Source organism: Dreissena polymorpha, chromosome 10 (genome assembly GCF_020536995.1).
Source record: "Dreissena polymorpha isolate Duluth1 chromosome 10, UMN_Dpol_1.0, whole genome shotgun sequence".
NCBI lineage: Eukaryota > Metazoa > Mollusca > Bivalvia > Myida > Dreissenidae > Dreissena > Dreissena polymorpha.
In genome coordinates this window covers 77,435,214-77,459,401 of record NC_068364.1, presented here as the reverse complement: position 1 = coordinate 77,459,401, position 24,188 = coordinate 77,435,214, and the positions used below count along the sequence as shown (strand labels likewise).

The window sequence follows — 24,188 nt, the reverse complement described above, 5'->3', positions numbered from 1 at the left end:
GATTTACGCCTGACATGTATTTATACAACACAAAATACACCCAAACTTTCCAAACGACTTTCTACATGTCTGCATAATTTTTGCGCGCTTTTTATGAAACAAAGGATATTTAAGCACTGTTTATATGACGCTAAAATTTGCCAAATGTCGCGTTAGCATTTAAATTCGGAAGTGTGTTTCGGATTACAAATTTAATAATGATAATCGAACGAAACATTAACAGTTGCGCGTAATTAATTCTACGCTACACATACATGTATGTACATGTAGGTGGATATCTTTTCAGTCGATCTGCTGCGTACGGATGCGGCGGATTTACTCCGCGAAAGTATCGAGGTTAATACAGACTCGGCGTCGTTGCGCGGATCGATGCCGAGTGCCACAGCGATACGCCGCATCAACACACGATTCGGCCGCCACGTACTAATAATCTGGCCGTGGCATAGCAGCGGATTATGTTTGTGCCGCTTTGGCTGTACTGTAACTAGACCATTCAAACATTTAACAATGGCGTCTTTACTTTTCCACAAATAGATCACATGACAACAACAAAAGCAAAATAATCACAAGAGGTTAAATAGCAACAAATATTGGGAGATAGTAGACCAGGTTGCATGTCATAAGTCGCTCATCACAGGCTAGGCTGTACATACTGAGTTTGGGAATAGACATTTAATATACATCATGCTTGTTTTTTTGTGGGATGGAAGAGCATTAATGATCTTTTCTTGCATGTGTTATTATGGATAGTGTGGTCAAGGTGTACAATGATACTAAAACTGAAAACAATATTAATTACTAGAAATGTATTCTTAGTACATGGATACCTCTAAATCCAATTTGTCCCACAACTGCACAAATGTCTTTAAATTATGAACCAACATATGGAGTTGCACAAGTTAACCTGACAATTACTATGTTACTGTAGAAGTATCCCTCTATTTGAGTAACGCTTCTCGCAATTGAAAAAATATTATCGTTTGGTTAAAGGGATTGTCACATAACTCTTCTTATGTAAAAAAACAAACTTTAAAAAAATATCAAGGTGCATAATTTCACATGGTGGGCTATACTTTAAGAATAGTTCATCCCTCTATCAGCTGTACTCTTTGAGTTACTCACAACACAATTTTAAATGTGATTTCTTTGCTAAACAGGGCCATAAGTCTGGGTATGTTGAAAAAGACATATCAAACTATGCATGTGGGTAAAATTACACAATGATAAATATTTATGTAAAGTGATAGTCCTCTTGTAGCAAGCAATACTGTTTATTTTACACTGCACATATGTTAAAATGTCATTTTTGTATAAATATAAGACATTACTACAATTATGATGAAAACAACAGAAACAACATATAGAAGTGCGCATTAGCTCACATGCCTGGTTACTGTACTTGTTAAGTTGCAGGAATACATGTGGAGTTATATACAACAGAAAAGTCACGCAGATGGATGGAAAAGTGCAAATCTATATACCCCATATTAAGCCCAAGAAGCGTTAATTTATTGTCCATGTATGTTTTTATTTGACACTTTATACTTGTTTGAAGCATTTCATAATATCACTGACTATTCCTTGGTATGTACATGTATTAATTGTTTATTTCAGCCAGTGCAGTAAAGTGACCCAGATTTCGGAGCTGACCAACACGCAGCCCTCAGGCCTAGAGGGGCTGTCAGTGGAGCTGGAAACTGTCCTGGGGGAAATTAAAACCCTGCAGATCAGTCAGGAGGCCAGCATTCAGTCATTGCAGAGAACATACAATGAACATAGGGAAGTTATGATAGAGCAAATGTGTGGCAATTTAAATACTTATATAGATGAATGTGATAATAATTCTGTGGGTACATCAGGCGGAAATGAGCAATATTTAAAAGAAGAGATATGTAGGAATGTTGTTTCTATCGTGAATGAATTTGATAATATTACTGCGAAGCAACTTAACGAGATGAAAGATGAAGTTATAAGCATAAAAGGGTCAGTTACAAGTTCCATTCATAAATGCACCAGTCTTCACAATGACTTGTCACAATTCCATGAAATTGTTAAGAAAATTGGAGATAATAAGGAGCTCTGCCTTATAGCCAGCATAAAATGTAAGCATATAATACAGCAGGCACTGACTCTGCTGGGAAAGTCAGGCAAGGTGTTTAATGTCCAGAGTAAAACTAAGCACAATGTGGGAATACCAAGTGATTCACATGAATGTTGTATCAGTGGCATATGTGTTCTGACTGATGGGCAGGTGCTGGTTGCAGACTATTATAATAAGAGAGTCAAGCTGCTGAACCAGCAGTACCAGGCGGTGAGTCACTGTGATGTGACTGAATATGTAAGGGACATGTGTCAGATCACACCCAGTGAGGTTGCGGTGGCTCTGGATGATAATGCTAGCACACATAATGTCCAGTTTATCACAGTCACCCAGAGCCAGCTCACTCTTGGTAGGAAGCTTGTGTTACAACATAAATGTATAGGTATTGACCACCACGAGGGTGAACTGTTTATCTGCTCTAATACTGCTCTGTTCAAGTACACACTGAGTGGCAAACAGGTCTGCAGACTCTATGATGAATCTCGTTATGACACAGGTAAGAATCATGGTGAATTCATCTTGATAACATACCTATTATGTACAGGGATTTTTCTAGCCATTGTGAGAAAAGGAGTTTAGTCAAATTGTGTTATTTTAAATCCATACAATGACAAATTTGGGAATTTTTATCGACTAAATAACCGAGTTGGGATTTATTTTTTTAATCAACAAATATTGACCCATTAGGCCTTTATCTTGTTATTTTGAAAAAAATAACCATATAAATTATAGTTATATACTTTGTGAGATAATAATAAAATGAAATTCAGATGTAATAGCAGAAAACCCGCTGATGTATTATAAAATATTTGTTATATAACTCCAATGTGCCCTTTGAATGCTACAGTACATTGTAGCCAAAACAAGATTCAGAAATATTGATTTATAAACATAAGTAATGAAGTATTTTGACTGTCACTACATGGCATGTCTATAAATAGAAACTGTGTTCCTGGGAGAGATACACTTTCTGACCCTGTCTTAATTTTGTGGTTGTTTAATGATTGTACATGTACAATATGTTTACCTGTTGATTGAACTGTGTAATTGTTTCAGTATGTGTAATTGTTTCCATCTGTGTAATTGTTTTGCTTCAATTCATATCTTACTCACCAGTCGCATTTCAACATGTCAAACGTTAACACAATAGCTCTGCTACTGAAGTTTATTGTTACGCTTAACTATTGAATCATTGAAATGTATGCATATATTTTAGATGTGTAAAGGCCTCTTTATAGCAACATATGCGTAATACAATATCACTGCAGTATGTGTAATAAGATTATTTAACATTGACAGTAATTCAATATTTTGATGTTACTCTGTTTTGCAGTAGTGAAGTGTGCTGTGAGTCCCACAGGAGACAGGCTGTACATCACAGGCTACTACCAGCAGCACAATCTTCTCACCCTGGCCAGGGATGGCACACTCCTGGCTACATACACAGACCCAGCACTATTGCGCCCAGATGGTCTACATGTGACCCCTGCAGGCCAGGTGCTGGTCTGTGGATACTGGTCCCGCACTGTACTACAGGTGGGCTGGGAGGGGCAGAGTAAGCTGGCTATGCTGACTACTCAGGAGGAGGATGGAGTGTGGTACCCACAGTCAGTCTGCTACAGCAGCACAACATCATCCATCATTGTGGGACTGTATGGGGACAACATCCTGGTGTTCAGAGTGGAATAGTAAACATGTATGTATTAGTTGTTGTAATAAGTGATTAGTATTTCAATGACAATGTGTTGTTTAGCATACGAACATTTGAAGTGTTTTATATTTAAAAAAAATATATGTGTTTAGTTGCAGATGCAACATATATGTGTACACATATTGTGTTTTACTTATACACTTTTGAGTTTGTCTTTGAACATTAGAACTTAAATGTACTATTGGTGTTATGTTGTTAAAATATTTGTTTCATTATTGCCCTTTAATTTACCATTTGTCATAAGCTGTGTATGAAATGAGAGGACCATTTAAATAATTGTTTGTACATACATATACAGTCACATGATACTTGTGCTATTTTTAGACTTCCATTTCTAGATGAATGTAAAAAAATGAATAATGAATAATAACTTCAAAACATAGCAAATTTATTTAACATTTTTTAAAAACTTTTTTAAATATGAACAAGTTTAAGTAATCTTAAGATGAAAACATGGATCTTTTCAGTAAATTATATTATAGATTTAGAACACATAGTGGGGCATTGGTTATTTTTTGTGCTGATGATACTGTATGATTGTAAATAATTACATTGTTAATTGTGTATGAATCTTAAATTGACAAACAGGATGGACAAAATCTGGCTATTCTGCTTTTAATATTAAGTGTATTTTGGTTGAGAAGTTACATAATGATTCCATCCAGAGACAATCTAATTGTCTATAAATAGTTTCCATAAAAGGCTGACATGGGAATTATTTCTGTATACTCTATGACACTCCTGTTGTACATGCTAAATCTGAAGACCCGCACATATGACTGGAGTATTGTTAAATGTTATTCCCTTTTATGTTGTGTAAGCCAACTAGAATCTTGTATTATTTCAGGTTATGTATGTGCAAGAAATTATGTTATGTGCTGTAACTATTGTACAAATATTTGTGTGCGGACTAAATATTTGCTTGTGTGTCACTCAAGTACCTCTTTATATGAATTCTTTTTGAAATTGGCCAGTCTATCAACCAGTGGAAATGTAAGAGAATACACATTCAATCTGCAATATGTCAGCAAGTCCTCATCCAGCTGTTCACTGAACAGGCTACAACTGATATCATAAGATTGTGGCAATTATTTCAACAGTAATGAATGTCATCATTGAATAAAAAACACCTTTGTTGTGAACATAATTGAAATGCCCCGTGCTTTAATATGATAATCTTGTATACGAGAAGGAAACTGCTGATTATGTGCCCTGAACGTTGATATAGACTGCTCGCATATTGATGCTCGTGCTGCATTGACATACAGGATAAATAAATAATCAGTTTTCTTACATGAAGAAAGGCCAGGTACTTTACAATCCATCTGAATAACAGACACCGCAAGGACAATATGCAATTCAGGTAGATACATCTCCAAGCTGTGGAGGTAATTTCCTTTCACTGCCAAGAACCATACATGAATTAAAACACAATACTGTTAATACGAACTATCAATGTGGATCCACAGTTACCAGTCCAGCCCTCATGGATTCATAGACAGCAAAGCCGTCAGCCAAGTTGACCAGCTAAGCCACACTCAAGCCCCTGACTGGCTGTTACAGACTCATGTGACTTACGAAATGGCAGTGGACACCAAACCAGACTAAAAGACCAAACATGCACCGTCAGCTCCTGTCCCAACCCATGTCCCCAAAGTGAAATCTGATCAGGAAATGCATAAGGTTAGTAGGCTTATTTTAAGATTTGTGGACAGCGTAAGTGTGTTGTGTATTGCAGTCATGTATTTCCAATGTGTAATGTTTTGTTGTGTTAATCTTGATCACAGTTCTTAAATACAACATACATTAGGAGAATAAAAGTAAACTTCTCAGGTTGACGTAGGAAACACATCCGACATTAGATACACTCAATGATTTTTTTCCGGTATTAAACAGGTTTTAATCCTAGATAAACATAGTCAATCTGACAATCATCGGGGATACTTGGCGATGCTCCATTTCCGGACAGCACTAGTCCTCACATCCAGGACCCTGATAGAGCAAGCGCGACAAACTGCAGAGCACTTCAACAACAACAATCACCTCAGTAGGGTTTGCAACATGACAATGGAGGAAACTGAGTGCAACAATCTCCTGAAATTGCTATTGAGTCAATGATGATGCTTAGGGTGACATCCACAGAGGCGATGTTAATACGGTAAAATACAGTAGCTTCTCTTGTCTTGTGTATATACTTTGTTTGTTACAGCGTGAGAGCTAAGTAGTCTCAGTGTGCTTAAATAATTAGCTCCACTATTTACAAAATAGTCTAAGCTGTCTAACTCACGGAACTGTTTTATGAACGATCTAAACGGCACATTTCTATCACATGTATTTGATTGCAATTTTACACATTTAAGAGGTGTCATTGTCTAGTTCACTATCCAAGTTTTCAAAATTTGACTTGCACCGTAGCAGAATTATGCTTATGTTGCTGCTTAGTTAAACAACCTATTTATTTTAGTTTGATTGAATCGAAAGCCAAAGGCTGATTGAAACGCTCCCGAGCCCGTTTCCAGGATATAATCCATATTGACAAGTAAACAAATCAATCATAAGAGCTTAGTGAACATTGTGTTGCTGTGAATAAAAATTAGAAAATGCATGTATATTATGTAACATCTTTGTTAAATGAAAATACTACTCATATAAGGGTATGTTACCTATATGCTTAAAATAAAAAATAAATTGTATTAAGGATAAATATATCTTAAAAATGGTAACTCCTACTTATTGTTGGATCCATTGTTCACTTTGTAGGGATTTATCAGACACTCGGGTAAATTACTTCCACTTCAAAATGCAATGCCCTCCTAACATGAGTTTTATAATTGTCCCAGTTTAGATGGTTTCAAACTTTCCATTGTATATGGTTTGACAAACCATTAACAGTCTACCGGGTATCATTGACAGTTCAATTGTAGATTGTGAAACGGATGTATCTACTGTACAAGTTGTTATCAGATAAGACAGTTTAAAGATCAGCCGTAGTTTGTATGTAAGATATTTGTATGCCCCCACAGTTGGGCATGTAGTGATCGCACTGTCCATCTGTCTGTCTGTCCGTCACACTTTTAAAAAAAATGCTCATAACGTCTATGTCAATTTAGATGTAACCTTCATAGTTGTTATGCATGTGTATATGGACAAGGCCTTTCCATACGCACACAAATTTTGACCCCTTTGACCTTAAACTTAGGGTCCGCGGTTAGGTTTTGAAATCTGCGTTTAGGTTTCGAAAAATGCTCATAACTTCTATGTCGCTTTAGATGTAGCTTTTATATTAAGTATGCATGTGTTTATGGACAAAGTATTTCCATACGCACACACGTTTTGACCCTTTGACCTTGACCTTGAACTTAGGGTCCGCATTTATGATTTGAAATATGCGTTTCGAAAAATGCTCATAACTTTGATGTCCCTTTAGATTTTACCTTTATATACGGTATGCATGTGTATATGGACAAGGCCTTTCCATACGCACACACATTTTGACCCCTTTGACCTTGACCTTGAACTTAGGGTCCTCATTCAGGTTTCGAAATCTGCATTTAGGTTTCGAAAAATGCTCATAACTTCTATGTCGCTTCAGATGTAACCTTCATTATATGTTGTATGCATGTGTATATGGACAAGGCCTTTCCATACGCACACAAATGTTTTCCCCTTTTACCTTGACCTTGAACTTAGGGTCCGCGCTTAGGTTTCGAAATCTGCGTTTAGGTTTCGAAAAATGCTCATGACTTCTATGTCCCTTCATATGTAACCTTCATATTTGGTACGCATGTGTATAAGGACAAGGCCTTTCCATACGCACTCAAATCTTGACCCCAGTGGCCATGACCTTGAAGTTAGGGTCGGCATTTAGGTTTTGAAAATTCGTTCTGTTATTTAGCTGTCTTACATAACTATCAACGCGTTTTTCTGGGGCATATGTCATCCTATGGAGACAGCTCTTGTGGTAATCTGAGTTTGTTGAGCATTAGAAATTACGTTAAATTCTAAATGTGACCACATAATTTGTGTAGATATTGGTCATGAAATAATGTCTACGAGCATTCATGCCCAAATTAGGCATTTTTCAGTTATTAGCACAAGTATGTATATTTTGTTTTCTTATAAACCAGTTTACCCAATACAAGGAAGAGAATGTAAACTTACTGACTGAATAACCATGACTGAAATACTGCTCTATTTGGTCCAAAAAACAACAACACATTAACAAATAAACACATTGTAATGTGTGGAGTGTTCTATAAACAAAGAAATGAAAGTCTTGGATTTTCTTCTCAGAGTTATACAATCGAAGATCGGTTTCCCAGAACAGCAGACTCTCTTAACAGCTGAACGACTGGAAACTCTGTCAAGCATTAGGCAGACATAAGCTGCAGTTGACTCTTGAGTGTGGACTTCAGGACAAACGAGGTTACCTTATCCACATGATTAATTTGTGATTTTTATACCCCAGAAGGAGGGCATATAGTGATCGGACTGTCCGTTCTTCAGTCTGTCTGTCTGTCCATCACACTTTGCGTTTAGGTTTCGAAAAATGCTCATAACTTCTATGTTTTTTCAGATAGCAATTTGATATTTAGCATGCATGTGTATCTATTGGAGCTGCACATTTTGAGTGGTGAAAGGTCAAGGTCAACCTTCAAAGTCAAAAGTCACAAAAACAAATCCAAGGGAAGTAATGAGCTTCAAAGGGAGATAATTATCTGTACTTTCAAAATGAAAAAAAAAATCAAAGCGGCGCAAAAGGGGGCATTGTGTTTCTGAAAAATAACATCTCTTGTTTTGTGTATTTCAATCATAATAAACTTGTTACAAACAATATTATCGAAATTTCCGGGTCATTCATGTTCATTTTGGTAGCTAGGATTTTTATGCCCCCCTTCAAAGAAGAGGGGGTATATTGCTTTGCTCATGTCGGTCGGTCGGTCGGTAGGTCGGTCGGTCCGTTGTCGTATGATAACTCAAGAACGCATACGCCTAGGATCATGAAACTTCATAGGTAGATTGATCATGACTCACAGATGACCCCTATTGATTTTGAGGTCACTAGGTCAAAGGTCAAGGTCACGGTGACCCGAAATAGTAAAATGGTTTTCGGATGATAACTCAAGAACGCATACGCTTAGGATCATGAAACTCCATGGGTAGATTGATCATGACTCGCAGATGACCCCTATTGATTTTGAGGTCACTAGGTCAAAGGTCAAAGTCACAGTGACCCGAAATAGTAAAATGTTTTCCGGATGATAATTCAAGAACGCATACGCCTAGGATCATGAAACTTCATGGGTAGATTGATCATGACTCGCAGATGACCCCTATCAATTTTGAGGTCACTAGGTCAAAGGTCAAGGTCACGGTGACCCGAAATAGTAAAATGGTTTCCGGATGATAACTCAAGAACGCATACACTTAGGATCATGAAACTTCATAGGTAGATTGATCATGACTTGCAGATGACCCCTATTGTTTTTGAGGTCACTAGGTCAAAGGTAAAGATCACGGTGACCTGAAATAGTAAAATGGTTTTTGGATGATAACTCAAGAACGCTTTTGCCTAGGTAGATTGATCATGACTCCCAGATGACCCCTATTGATTTTAAGGTCAAAGGTCAAGGTCACGGTGACCCGAAATAGTAAAATGATTTTCGGATGATAACTCAAGAACGCTTTTGCCTAGGATCATGACACTTCATAGGTACATTGATCGTGACTTGCAGATGACCCCTATTGATTTTCAGGTCACTAGGTCAAAGGTCAAGGTCACAGTGACAAAAATCGTGCTCACACAATGGCTGCCACTACAATGGACAGCCCATATGAGGGGCATGCATGTTTTACAAACAGCCCTTGTTAACCAGGTTTTCCGAAGGAAAAAACTGGTTATAAGATTGGCGAATGCGGGCGGGCTGGCTGGCGGACGGGCGGAACAAGCTTGCCCGGCCATAACTATGTCGTTCATTGTCAGATTTTAAAATCATTTGGCACATTTGTTCACCATCAATGGACGGTGTGTCGCGCGAAATAATTACGTCGATATCTCCAAGGTCAAGGTCACACTTTGAGTTCAAAGGTCAAAAATGGCCATAAATGAGCTTGTCCTGGCCATAACTATGTCATTCATTGTGAGATTTTAAAATCATTTGGCACATTTGTTCACCATTATGGGACGGTGTGTCGCACGAAAGAATCACGTCAATATCTCCAATGTCAAGGTCGCCACGACTAAAAATAGATTTTTTTTTAAAACAAACTTACAAAGGGGGTGAATTTTGTTTGTTCATTTCAAAAGTTAAGTTTGAGTTTTCTCCCTTTATCAGATTTTTTTCACAATGAAAACCTGGTTTTGTGACAATTTTGTCCCTTGTTTTCTATTAAAGTGGTCAACTTGTACCATCTGAAAGTGAATGTATGACATTAGTTGTATAATATATATACATGTTGTATTGCCTCTGGAGTAAATTAAGCAAGGTAGACTGTATTTGTACAAAATGTACTGTACATTTTCATTTTACAAATCAATCAACACAATTAAAACATAATAAAAATGATTTTTGTGAAACAAATGTCACTGTCTTCCTGATGCCATTTTATTATTTTTATCTCCAGTCATAGGCGGAGGGATATTGTTTTGGCATTGTCCGACCTTCCGTCTTTCCGTCCGTCCAGAGCCATATCTTGGACGTGCTTTGGCCGATTTCATTGAAACTTGGTATGAGTATATATATGAATAAGGGAATGATGCACGCAAAATGGCATTGTAAACCATCTGTAAATAACGGAGTAATGGCCATTTGTATCTTGAAAAAATGCTTTTTTTAGTGTCAAATATAACACTTTTGTGTCCAGAAGCATATTGGCGGGGGATATCAATTCAACAAATTTGCTTGTTGGTTATATTTTACTGGTGCTTGAATACATTTCTGAGATTAATGCAGATGTTTCTCATCTTTTCCCAGGCGCCTTACACTCACCAGTGGGGTCACCAGGTTCCCTCACTCTAAAACGGTCCCAACATCTCAACAGGTAAGCTCCCTTGGTAATTCAATAAAGATTATAATTGATGCATTGTTCACGTAGTACTCAGGGGGTCAAGAAGAACAATCCACCCAGTGGGATTGTTATATTGGCATGGTTTATAAGCGCATGCATCAATAATTTCCCATACTGCCATCGCATCAACATAGACTGGGTGGTGCGAGGTTATTCAAATTCACATATAATATCTTTTTTTAGATCACTTGCATTCCCATAAAACACTGCTGAGCTAATGAACATTGCCACAACGCCAAAATAAAGGGTACTCCAGGCCCAATGTCACCGCGGTACCAATCCGGGCTCCTTCAGCCGCCATCCAGGTTGAGCATTGTGGGTCCCAGCAGAAGGATAATTATGCCCATGGGCTCGCAACTATCCACGGACTTCTCACAGCAGCAGTGGAACAACATGGTGGCCAAGGTTAGCTATTGTTGTTTTTGTCTTTTTCGTGGCTGGTAATTGGTCCTAAATGACATGTCAAAAATGTTTTTCACTTTTGACAGCCTAAAATTCCCTACATAAGGTTTTCAAATTGGTTTCAAAATATGTTTGTTTTTTTGTAACTAAAAGGGAACATTTAGCTAATTTCCTATCCAGCTCTACAAGTTGATCCTTAATCAATATAATATTGAAAAGACGTATTCTAAATTTTAAAGTTACATAAATACTAAAAAAAAGAATATCTCGCAAAATATTTGTATTTAAAAATTAAACCGCTGAAGGCATTGCACATTTAATACAACATTAGCTTATGAAAAGGAATGAAGATGTTTCGATTGAACAAAAATTATAAAGACAGAAAAAGATTGTATGTCAGTCAATAGTGTTTTGGCTAAGAATTGGGATGTCCGTAAAACTGCAATTGTTTGCTCTTTGAAAGTATCTAATATTATTGACATGAGAAATGTATTTTTACTTGGTTAAGCATCTAATCGAACGGCCACGAAACATTATTACTCTGCGAGAATAATGGTAACCTCATCAAATGCACATAAATAATCGGTTTTCAATATGATTTGGTCTCCCAACTCATTCCATACCGCGAAACTCTTACGGTGTCACAATTCTTGTTAATTATTAATATGGTCATGAGTGACACAGCTTTATCATTGTTTTGCATTTCTTTAAGTGTATAACTTAAGTAATTATTATTTCCAACAGTGACAAATCTTTATGCTTTTTTCTTTTGTTTTATAAATTGTAATTATTACTTTTGGTGAAATTGTGGGAAATAAAAAATCAATTTTTCATATCGCACACTCCAATAAATATTTTTTGAGTTGATAGGTGATCAATGAGCAAGTTATGTTATTAGTCGTTAATGCTTTTTAGGTGAGATGATTTTAGAAACATCTTTATGATTGTATATATTTAAAACAATTGGTTCAGTTCGTTATAAAACCTTGTATGAGGTGCAAGCATTTTTCAATTGCTTATAAACCGTCCATCTTTATGTTCTGTCTGCATCTAGTCACTGGTGAGTCATTTTATTATTGTAAGTGTATTTACGTGTATTATTGTTATGCTAGTAATCATTATATTATTTGAATTATATTGTTTTATTCAGTTATCTGATTTATAATTTATCTTAAAATTCTTTATGTAATTATATTTCAGACCATCAGACCATTATCATTTATATGATTAATTAAAATAAAAGTTGAAACTTATACCCACTTTTGTTTACTACACAAACCCCAGCTACACAACTTACAATTGTGAAATGCTTAATAACAATTTTCAGACTTATTTTGTTAATTTGTATGCCCCCGAAGGAGAGCATATAGTGATCGCACTGTCCGTCTGTCTGCCACTCTCTCTTTTCGTCACACTTTTGCGTTTAGGTTTCGAAAAATGCTCATAACTTCTATGTCGCTTCAGATGTAACCTTCTTATTTGGTATGCATGTGTATATGGACAAGGCATTTCCAAACGCACACAAATTTTGACCCTTTTGGCTTGGACCTTGAACTTAGGGTCAGCGTTTGGGTTTCAAAATATGCGTTTAGGTTTCGAAAAAAGCGTTTTTTGGGGTTCATATGTCTTTCGATGGAGACAGCTATTGTTTTTCCGGAAATCTGTTTTTAGGGCATCCAAAAGTTAATTTTGGTAAGTTATCTAAATTTGATGAGATACTTTGTAGAGTATTGGCGGAAAAGAAAATCTTATCAACTTAAAATACACGGAACTAAAAATAGACGCTTTGTAATGAATGTGAATAATGTTTTTAGTTGAAAGAGCTTCATTTCTGAAAGAGGAATCATTCCTGACATTGTAATCTGCGAGAAAAATGAAGTGGGATTAATGTGTATGACATTGTGCAATCTTTAATTTATATCTTCTCTATTTCCTTTCAAAGCAAGAGGCACCCCAATACAACAATCGCCACAGATCATTGTCTGGTGACAATCAGCAACCCACGGTATCCTAGCAACCAGGCCATGTTCGCACAGCAACAATAACATCAGCAGCAGCAAGACTCGGTTCAGCCATCTTCAATGCTTGGACAGCAACCTAATTGCAGCAGTTTATTAAGACGCCAGCTCAGTATGGATGATTATAATATTTGTCTCGTCCTGGGAAAATGGGTCTTAATGCATGTGCGTAGATTGTCGTCCCAGACTTAGGCTAAGAAGAGACTTTCTTTGACGAAAATTACAATTTGAGCAGAAAATGTTCTCCATTTCCGTAGCCTTTGCTGACTCAAAACCAGGATCCTATTTATACTTCATGTTCACAATTTACACTTACATTAATTGTTCCTTTTGATATCATCTTGTACATATTAAATATTAATTATCCTATGTCTTAATGTTTAATCTAGAAACTATTCATATGGCAGTACAATTCATATATTTAATTTTAACACATTAATATAAGCTGATTGCATTGAAATCCTCATGCTTATCGAGATACTCCCATGTTCATTTTCTAGTAATGTAAGTAGGAAATGCAGAGATCAATACCTGAAAGGGCATTGAACCCAGGCCTCATGATCACTAAGCAGACTTAATATGCACTCTGCCAATGCACCTTATTAGACTTCCCTTTTGCTCATGTTGTGGGTCGCACTTCCCTTTCCAGAGCCCATTTGGTTCCCAGGGCCTTTGATGTGACCCTCTTCACATCTATCCCAGTGCCATGTGTTGCCCTGTAGTGCGTTCAGTTACAGCGAACGTTCGCCAATGATCGTTCGTTTCCGATTCGGTCTTATTGAACGATAAGTTCGGCGCGAACGTTTCAAGATGGCGGCTCCCAGAAAATTGATTGCGATTTTGATGGAGGAAATCGCGAATAACAACATTGTATCAGAGGAAAGGTCGTCGGAAGATTAAATAACTGACAATTTCATAATACAAAACTATAAATACTACGTATTCTTTTTTAGATTAAGACTTAAATAAAAGATATTTCAAAAATAATAAAACCTATAATAGTTTTATTATAATTATAAGTGGTGTGGATGCGAGTGTTATTTTTCATTAGCGATCGAAATTTAGTGTAAGAGGTGCATTGAATCAGTTATAAAATAAAGCCCTAAAATAGCGCAATACATTACAATCTTCAAATGTAGTTGTAATTTTCTTTTACATTGAATGAATTTTCGTTTCGTTTACATTTAATGAAAATATTAATAAATTTTAGCATTCAAATGGAAAAAAACACATGCATATTTTGCGAATTGAACTGTCTTTGAATGTATATGTATATTGAAAACTCTTTTGTAGTGATAATGAGCGATACAATTCTGGCATTTTATTATACCATAAATCTATACACTTATTTTACCCAAGCATTTTATATCCATATTATGATCAAACGCGATTGCTTGCTTTCACGATGATGTTTCGAACACTGCAGTAACGCACGATATTTAAACGTTATATTTGCAAGTACCCGTTAAATACGTTAATTGTGTAGCAGTAAATTTCCACAATATTTTTAATGTATTGTTATTATCAAACACTTTATTGTTATGTTTAAACAGAGACGTAGGTCTCTGGTTTAAACTGGCTAATATATATATATATATACTTAATAGTTCCTGTTGATCCATTTCGGACAAATGTACGTTTGTTCTTAAAATATGTTCAAATATTTTATTAAAGCAACTGTAAAGTTTTTGGCTTGACATGCCAATAGATGACATGGAGGTATCATAAATCGTGTTTAATGACCAGACACATGCGGTCTATGACCCCATACAGAGATATACAAGTATAGGTCCCTGGGTTTATGACACCCTGTTTTCTTAGTAATTGTCTGGACAGTATCCGATCATATCGAGATAATCGGTTTGTGAATAACAAAGGGGCAATTAAACACTGGGTGGTTAAAAATGCTGAAATAAAGAGTGTCAACATTGGTGTGAACAATTAAATAAAACATTTACATGTATCAAGAGGATGTAGTTAATCTGTAACAAGGTAAGTTTTTACAGACATATAGGTTCAAATCAGTTTCTTTATGTTGATTACATAAAATCAATCAAATTGTTGTTTGTTTTCGTCATTATTTGTGTTCGTTCATTGGATTCTATTTAATCTGAAAGAATTTCAATTTCTGAGTATTTTGTTGTTCTTAAAAAGGATCGCGAATATGATTGAAACCTTATCACGATGCGGTTCATCAAACGCAAACAATAGCAGAATGGCCGCAGTGTTGACGGCCAAAATTTGTGCACGCGCAAACTTGACGTCATTATCGGAATCCCTAAAACCTCCTATACACTTTGTTTATAATTCAATTCATTCTATGTACTACAAAAATAGAAAAAAATATCGAAGTTACACTGAACAACAACGACAACTTATATGTCCGCCATCTTGGTTTCGCTAGCGAACTACCTCCCGAGAGGGTTCGCTTCGGTTCGCGAACGTTCGCTGCGAACCGAGCGTTCAATAGCGAACGTTCGCGACGGTTCGCGAACTATAGCGAACGTTCGCTGTAACTGAACGCACTACTGGTCTACAGCACCGTATCTATGGCAACACTATTTGCTACAGAATCCGTGATGTCAACCCAGTACCCATTTTGGGGTATAGGTAAGTTTCAGGTTCGCTTGGGTCTGAAAGGTCATGGCGATATGGACATGTTTGACAAGGAAGTGGGGCCTGTGGGCTTTGTTCCTTTAAAATTGATTGTTATTGCAAGATTTGTTTGAAATGGAAACAACGGAAAAAAAAATGACCAGTAGAAGTAATTATCTACTATATAAACTGACTATGTATACATGTTAACAATAATTAAGCATTACTTAATGGTTACCTTTCGTTAAAATAAGCAGTCAACAATTTGTGGGGTTTCATGCTGTTCGGTCATTACTTTGACCCCATCTTTACTCAGTATACCCTCTGTTACCAGCAAGACCCAGCATAACAGTTTTCACAGTATTGATAGTTCAAAGTATTTTCTTTTGAGAACAATTTGACTGAAGCCAAAATCTATTAAATATATGTAGTTTGTTTCATAAGTTTGACATTGATTAACTAAGTCCTCATGTTAAAGTATTGCATTGAAGGAATACAATTGAGAAGCGTTGGACTAATGATATCCAATGGCTTGCCCAATATGAAGTTTCAAAATGTGTAATTTTCTAAATATGTATATACCCCTATTGTACAGTGAAATGTTGAATAATAACCCATCGGTAATTATCATCAACATAAAAAAATACCACATATGGATAACTTGCACGATATCTATTTTTTAGGAATTAAACAATAAAATAAACATGTTTTATAAAATGATTGCTGTAGATAATTGTTAGTTCTACATTTAAATGTGAATATTCCGGGGTCTTCACAGTTTCAGTTTAACAAATGTCGGGTTGTGTGATTTTTTTTTTAATGGAAAGAATGAATCTGCGCTAGCCATAGACATGTTTTAATTCTCGATGAATTCTGAAATAAAATTCAGTATTACTATAAAATCAACAACTATCTTTCCTTGAAAAATTATCAGTTTTTCATTGGCAAAGCTCACATGATAAGCATTCAATTTTCTTTATTAGGTCAGTAGCTTTTTGATTACCTGCAAGCAACGTTAAATGGCTTTGAAATTAACATGACCATGTCATGAAGTGTAGCAAATTATGTTACCTGTTATACTGTGGAAATAATGATACAAAGTAACATCAATTTATTTTATGGCTTCTTACTGATCCGGAACGATGTGGGTATACAATACAGGGCAGTGAATGCATATGTTGTTTCAGCAACACTATCTGCCTGTACATGGTAAGTAAGAAGTTACATGTATGTAACTGCAGATTATGTTCTTTCACAGCAATGTGCCCCTAGATACAAACATCGTCACAGATCTCTCTCCAATCGCTTGAAGCTTTACACATCACCAAACTGCTTCATATTTAGCTACCAGCAGTATCCATGCAACAGTATCCATGCAACAAACCCATTATTGCCCAGCAACAGCTTCATCAGCAGCAGTGGTCAGGTCAGCCGTCAACCATGTTTGGGCAGCCTTGGCGCAGTAGTTTGCTGAAACGTCAGCTCAGCATGGATATTTTTTTAACTAATATTTTGTTATGGAGTTAAGGATGAACATTGTAATTTTAAATGTTGTTTCTTCTTAATAATTGTTATTTTAGAAAGATATTTTTCATTTTGGGTGAAAGGTGATATTGGCGGTATTTCATCTAAATATAGACACATATTTATGGCCCCCTTTGAAGAAGAGGGGGTATATTGCTTTGCACATGTCAGTCGGTCGGTTTGACGGTCCGTCCTCCAGTTGGTTTCCGGATGATAACTCAAGAACGCCTAGGATCATGAAACTTCATAGGAACATTGATCATGACTGGCAGATGACCCCTATTGATTTTTAGGTCAATGTCACGGTGACCTGAAAGAGTAAAATGGTTTCTGGATGATAACTCAAGAGCGCTTATGCCTAGGATCATGAAACTTGATAGATAAATTGATCAGGACTCGCAGATGATCCCTATTGATTTTTGGGTCAAAGGTCAAGGTCACGGTGAACCGAAATAGTAAAATTATTTCCGGATGATTACTCAAGAACGCTTATGCCTAGAATCATGAAACTTCATAGGTAGATTGATAATGACTGGCAGATGACTTTATAGATTTTCAGGTCACTAGGTCAAAGGTCACGGTGACCCGAAATAGTAAAATGGTTTCCGGATGATAACTCAAGAACGCTTATGCTGAGGATCATGAAACTTCATAGGTACATTGATCATGACTCGCAGATGACCCCTATTGATTTTCATGTCACTAGTTCAAAGGTCAAGGTCATGGTGACCCGAAATAGTTACATGGCTTCCGGATGATTTCTGAAGAACGCTTATGCCTAGGATCATGAAACTTGATAGGTACATTGATCATGACTCGCAGATGACCCCTATTGATATTCAGGTCACTAGGTCAAAGGTCAAGGTCACAGTGACAAAAAACATATGCACACAATGGCTGTCACTACAATGGAGAGCCCATATGGGGGGCATGCATGTTTTACAAACAGCCCTTGTTAACCAATAAATCACTCTCTTTATTCATTTAAGAAACAACAATATATTGATACAGGTACTTTGAAAGCAATACATAAAGGCAAGAATTATAAAGCATTATAACTAATGAAATGAGTAATGCAACATTAAAAATAAGAATTTTGTAAAAAAAATAAACTTATTATGAAAAAAGGGCATTGTGAAACAAAACTTACTAGTCTAATTAATGTATTTAAATTTGCTAGTATGTATTTGTGAACACTTTAACAAATATGTTATGTTGTGCAATATATTAACACATAAATATTTCACCTTGCCTCTCTTCTACCAAGGTTGACTCACACCGCTCAGAGCAGATCAGCGGGCTTTCATGTGGCAGCACAACAAATCAAAGAGATCCATGCGAGGTCAGCCCTCTCAACAGTGCCATACCCATGACGATGAAGTCCTCCAACTCGCCCCAGTACTCACCTTGGTGTCAGGAAAAGGTTCAAGGTCACATGGGCTTTGGTGACCTTTGCAAGATTGCATGTTGGACTGGAGTGATGAGACATTTTCCATTTCAATTAAGATTGCATTGCAATTATTTTCTCTTTAATCGATACTCAGAGTGATTGTTATTACGAAAGGAATACTTATGCGTTCTATTGATAAACGTCTCCAAACATATTAGCCTGAGATTGATGTTGGACCCTTGGATATTTAGTGTTGAAATTAATGGAGTTTTTAGACAAAACTGGAATGTTAGCGCATTTCATATCCCATCCTATATCGCCAAATTGATGGTTTGACTTTTAGATATTTGGAAATGAGGAGGTGAAAAAGAAACAAACACTGTTACATGTCAGTTTTAATTCACCCAAAGTATTTTTTATTTAACCAACAGCCCCATGATCATCATGACCTTGCTTGTTCATTGCCCTCAGACCCTTTGTTAAAAAAATAAACAAAATGACTAAGTGAAGTTAACAACAATGCATCTTCCTTTTTTTCAGACACTAATTAACGAAATTAAACCGGCCAATTAGAAAAACATCCTGTTGCATCAGTTAGTTATACCTCGGAAGATCAGTTATGAATAAAATTTAAACACATGCTACTTTCTAAGATCCTGTATTGTTCGTGTTATAGCCTTGCCTTCTGTTGTGAACAATAACTATAATTGAAGATCTCATCTTGGAATTGTGGGATGGGTCGGAAACGAGTGGCATAGTTTAAAATAAAATTGCAGAATGACAAAGCATACCAAGTCACGTGGCCAGCCATAAAGTCGTGTGGCATGTCACATTGTGGAATGTGACCAGCGAATACATTTCATGTAGTATGGGCATTATAATGCTGTCAATTATTTGATATATATGTTTTTGTGTAATGAAGTCAAAATTGGTAATACAAATTAAGTGAATGTTACTTGTTAAAAGCAGTTATATAAAGAATTAGTTTAAGCCAAAATGAAGTAAGTCTTAGTTACATGTATTATTTAATATTCTGAATTATTACTCGAGATTTTGGAAAAACTTAGCATTTAGAGTTTGCATACGCTGACTTTATGCTTAAGCAAAGCTGTTTAAATAATACTAGTAACTTGTACAAAATGTCATATTTATTGTCTTCTTTTCATTAAATAAAACATATCTCAGTATTGTTTTATCAGTAATATAGCTAGACATGCTAGTTTTTTTTAAAGAAAGATTAAACATTTTGACACTTCTATTTTGATCTTTCTGTATTTCCGTCTGTATACAATACGTGTTACTTTGCTTAGAGGAGTCAGTATTTTATCAAGAATCGTGTGTAGTCTCGTAAAATTAAAAAAGTAAAATATTAATTTATTACCACAAACTTGTTTTATCTTCGGTAAATTGTAAATTCTGTATTGACAATTGGTTTTATTATTAAATATTAGCACAAATGTATCATATTTTAAAAGCTGTATACATGTTCAAAACGCTGATAATAGGCTCGAAAAGCCTAAGTTGTCATCATTTAAAGAAAGATTGTTTGAAATGAATAAAATTTGAAAGGTTATCTTAACTAAAATTGCTATGGTTTGTTTAAGGATATGAAAAGACTATAATTCTATGGAATGCTTTCAATGAATTAATCTATAATGATGAGATTATTCGTGAATACTAACCAACGTTATAAGTGTTAATAGCTTATGGTGGATCACACACTTATTACTACCATGCTCATATCTAGTGTTGACGTATGTATTCGGACATAATAGTTCATGATTCTTTGTAAACACTGTGCAGGCTCTAATAGACTAATAAAAACCAGATATTAATGCGCGTAAATGAGTATAATAACTTGACCAAGATATATATATATATATATATATATATATATATATATATATATATATATATATATATATATATATATATATATATATATATATATATATATATATATATTTATTTATGCTTTTGTTGATATATTACAAAATACATACATAGACGGTGTAAATAATTTATGATTTATGTTTTGTTTCAATTTGTGGAACCCCCTGTTTGATGTTTAACGTGAATCCTTCAGGTGCAAGACAATAAAAATAACACTGTTTTTGCAAATGCTCATATGTTACTTGTAAGATTGTATAGCTGTATCAAGACAAAAGATATATTATGTTATAGAAACACATTGTTTTATACGATACGTTTTACCTATCCAATTCAAATGTAAAAATATACTGACAATATTTTTGATATGTAGGAAATCAAGTCGAAAAATATTAATATGTGGGAATTTGAAAAACAATAACATATCAAGGGAGAGCAATGTGATATGCTTGAAATTGTCAATAACTGCAATTTTAATTCATGCTTATTTATAAGTTTAGGTTCAATTGAATTCTCATTTCTCCAAAAACTTGTGTGTATTTGTTATAACAAAATTCATATTTCATGAAATGTGTAAGAAATCAATTTGATAGAATGACAATAGAGTCTTGAATTATTTTTGTAATTCTGACTAATATTAATGCATGGACTGCACAATATTTTATTTTATACTTGACATATAACTGACGCTTTAAAAGTTTTACACAAATCTTAAAGCCAGATTTCCCCATTAAATCTGATTGTTTGTATTCAAACTTGATTTCAAATCAAATGTTTTGTTTTTGTTGTTCAACAATTAAATAACCTTTGTGTATGTACATCTTGTTTGAATAACATATTGAATTGATATTTACAGTGAGAAGAACACTCTTATTTTATTTTATTTTTATCATTGTTTAGCTGAAATAAAATGGTAACCATACAAGTGTACACATTATGAGTATTGGGCTATATTGGTATGATTAATTCGTTTGTTCGACCAACACCAACGTGACAATTTGCTTTGGTAAGGCTCTGTTATATAAATAAAATTCTATGACGACGTCTCCAAGGTCTTTATGAAGAGCTTGTGTAACACATCATGATCATGTGCTTATCAATTGATTGCATCATTTTGTCTGACGTGCCTCAATATCTTCTAAATCTAAACATTACTGTTAATTTAATTTTAATTATTCATGTTTCGATATTTCTCTAAACTGTACAAATATACTTGTTAAAATAACTATATCATTATTTTACTGTCAGTGTAATTAAATTGAATATTTTTTAACCAGGTTTTCCGAAGGAAAAAACTGGTTATTAGATTGGCGAATGCGGGCGGGCTGGCTGGCGGGCTGGCTGGCGGGCGGGCGGAACAAGCTTGTCCGGGCCATAACTATGTCGTTCATTGTCAGATTTTAAAATCATTTGGCACATTTGTTCACCATCATTGGACGGTGTGTCGCGCGAAATAATTACGTCGATATCTCAAAGGTCAAGGTCACACTTTGAGTTCAAAGGTCAAAAATGGCCATAAATGAGCTTGTCTGAGCCATAACTATGTCGTTCATTGTCAGATTTTAAAATCATTTGGCACATTTGTTCACCATCATTGGACGGTGTGTCGCGCAAAATAATTACGTCGATATCTCCAAGGTCAAGGTCACACTTTGAGTTCAAAGGTCAAAAATGACCATAAATGTCCCTTGAGATATAACCTTCATATTTGGTATGCATGTGTATATGGACAACGCCTTTCCATACGCACACAAATTTTGACCGTCCGTCCGTGTGTCCGTCCGAAAACTTTAACGTTGCTCATAACTTTTGCAATATTGAAGATAGCAACTTGATATTTGCCATGCATGTGTATCTTATGAAGCTGCACATTTTTAGTGGTGAAAGGTCAAGGTCATCCTTCATGGTCAAAGGTCAAAAAAAAAATTCATGTGCATATCTCCAATGTCAAGGTCGCCACGACTAAAAATAGATTTATTTTAAAACAAACTTACCAAGGGGGTTAATTTTCTTTGTTCATTTCAAAAGTTCAGTTTGAGTTGTCTCCCTTTATCAGATTTTTTTTCACAATGAAAACCTGGTTTTGTGACAATTTTGTCCCTTGTTTTATAGTTTTTCAATAACTGTATTGCTTTTTTAAGACGCAAATTATACTAATCAATACCACTACTATATTCAGTGGTTTATTTGTAGAGGGATGTACTAATAATGTGTATGTATATATGTACATTTGTTGAACCAAGTTTGTTGTTCCCCTGTCGTTGATGTACATAGCTATCCCTGCAGTGGAAATAATGTTGTATGTTGACAATGTGTTGATACCAAAATTAAAAAAATCATATTCGTTTTCTGACTTCTATATCACTTTTCATTATGTGAAAAGACCCCTCAACTGGGACACTCATGAATTTTGTTCGTAAGTCAGATAGTTCGCCGTCACACTTGAATTCTGTTTAAAATCATGAGAATCATTCATTACAGAGCTTTCATATTTCATATAGTGGTTGGTCTGTGGGTACAAACCATTGCTGATTTTGTTATCAGTAGGTCAATGTCACACGGGTCACCTTTATAAGACTTGATGCAACTTATATACGAACTATTAGATGATATTAACGCATCAATTTGACATTTTGATATAACTTCATACGATTGGTCAGCACCATCCAACAATGTCTTGTGTGCAATTTTCACATGCTTAGTCATTCGTAGAGACATAGTATGCTGTTTCTCAGAAAGCAAACATCTAGTCTGATTATATAATTTTTTTCACTCTAACGGTGACTTCAGTTCTTTCCACAAAAGTTTCAATCCTACAATTTCAGGAGGACGCATATAAAATTGCCCTATTGCCCTTGTATATTATGCCGTCCGAGCGTCAGATTATTGTGTATCATGTAACATAAAACGTACACATGTATTTGCTTTACTGATATACATTCATTTTTATCAGCATGTCAGCATTTTAATGGTTTTGGGACATACAATTAGTTAAGGCCCTCGGTCAACAAAAGTGGACATAATTAAGCAAATAAAATCACTTTTGAACTTTTCGTGTATACGTCAAATATACTTGCTGCTAAAGTGATGGAAGTTAATAAACATGTTGACCAGCATTTGAACTTATTGCGTTCAAATGTATTGTCTTCTGTATTATCGGAGTGAAAACCCAATTAAGCAAAGAAAGCGCTTTGAACTTGACTCGAAAAGTATTCTTGCGTGAATAAACACAATATTCGTTTTAAAGACTTATTATTAAACAGTGAAACAAAACAAGGAGGTTATGTGCGTGAACATTAACAGATCGAACTCACGTACCTTGTTTCCATGTACTTCCCTCGGTCATTTCCAAAAATTACTACAGTTAAGTTGTCCGTTCGCGACATGTTCTCGCTTTCGATTAACGTGTTAATTAGGCTGTCTATTCTTTAAACTTTATAAATTAAATGTATAAATGGGTACGTAGCTAATTATCGCCTCAAATATCGA

At 35.4% G+C, this 24,188-nt stretch overlaps 2 long non-coding RNA genes across 3 annotated transcripts; both read left to right on the top strand.

Moving 5' to 3' along the window:
• Positions 1–3,703: 3,703 nt before the first annotated feature.
• LOC127846904 (uncharacterized) lies at positions 3,704–20,673 on the top strand. Of its 2 annotated transcripts, none has more exons than XR_008033719.1 (9): positions 3,704–3,797; positions 4,660–5,495; positions 5,709–5,970; positions 6,277–6,351; positions 8,106–8,237; positions 10,787–10,853; positions 11,064–11,285; positions 13,225–13,412; positions 18,687–20,673. It is a non-coding gene; the product is annotated as an uncharacterized LOC127846904 (long non-coding RNA). The 2 variants fall into 2 exon arrangements; XR_008033720.1 differs by lacking the exon at positions 18,687–20,673 and adding an exon at positions 13,950–14,019 and having other exon boundaries at positions 3,705–3,797.
• Positions 20,674–20,738: 65 nt separating this feature from the next.
• LOC127846913 (uncharacterized) lies at positions 20,739–23,045 on the top strand. Its single transcript, XR_008033733.1, has 2 exons — positions 20,739–22,201; positions 22,364–23,045. It is a non-coding gene; the product is annotated as an uncharacterized LOC127846913 (long non-coding RNA).
• The last annotated feature ends 1,143 nt before the right edge of the window (positions 23,046–24,188 follow it).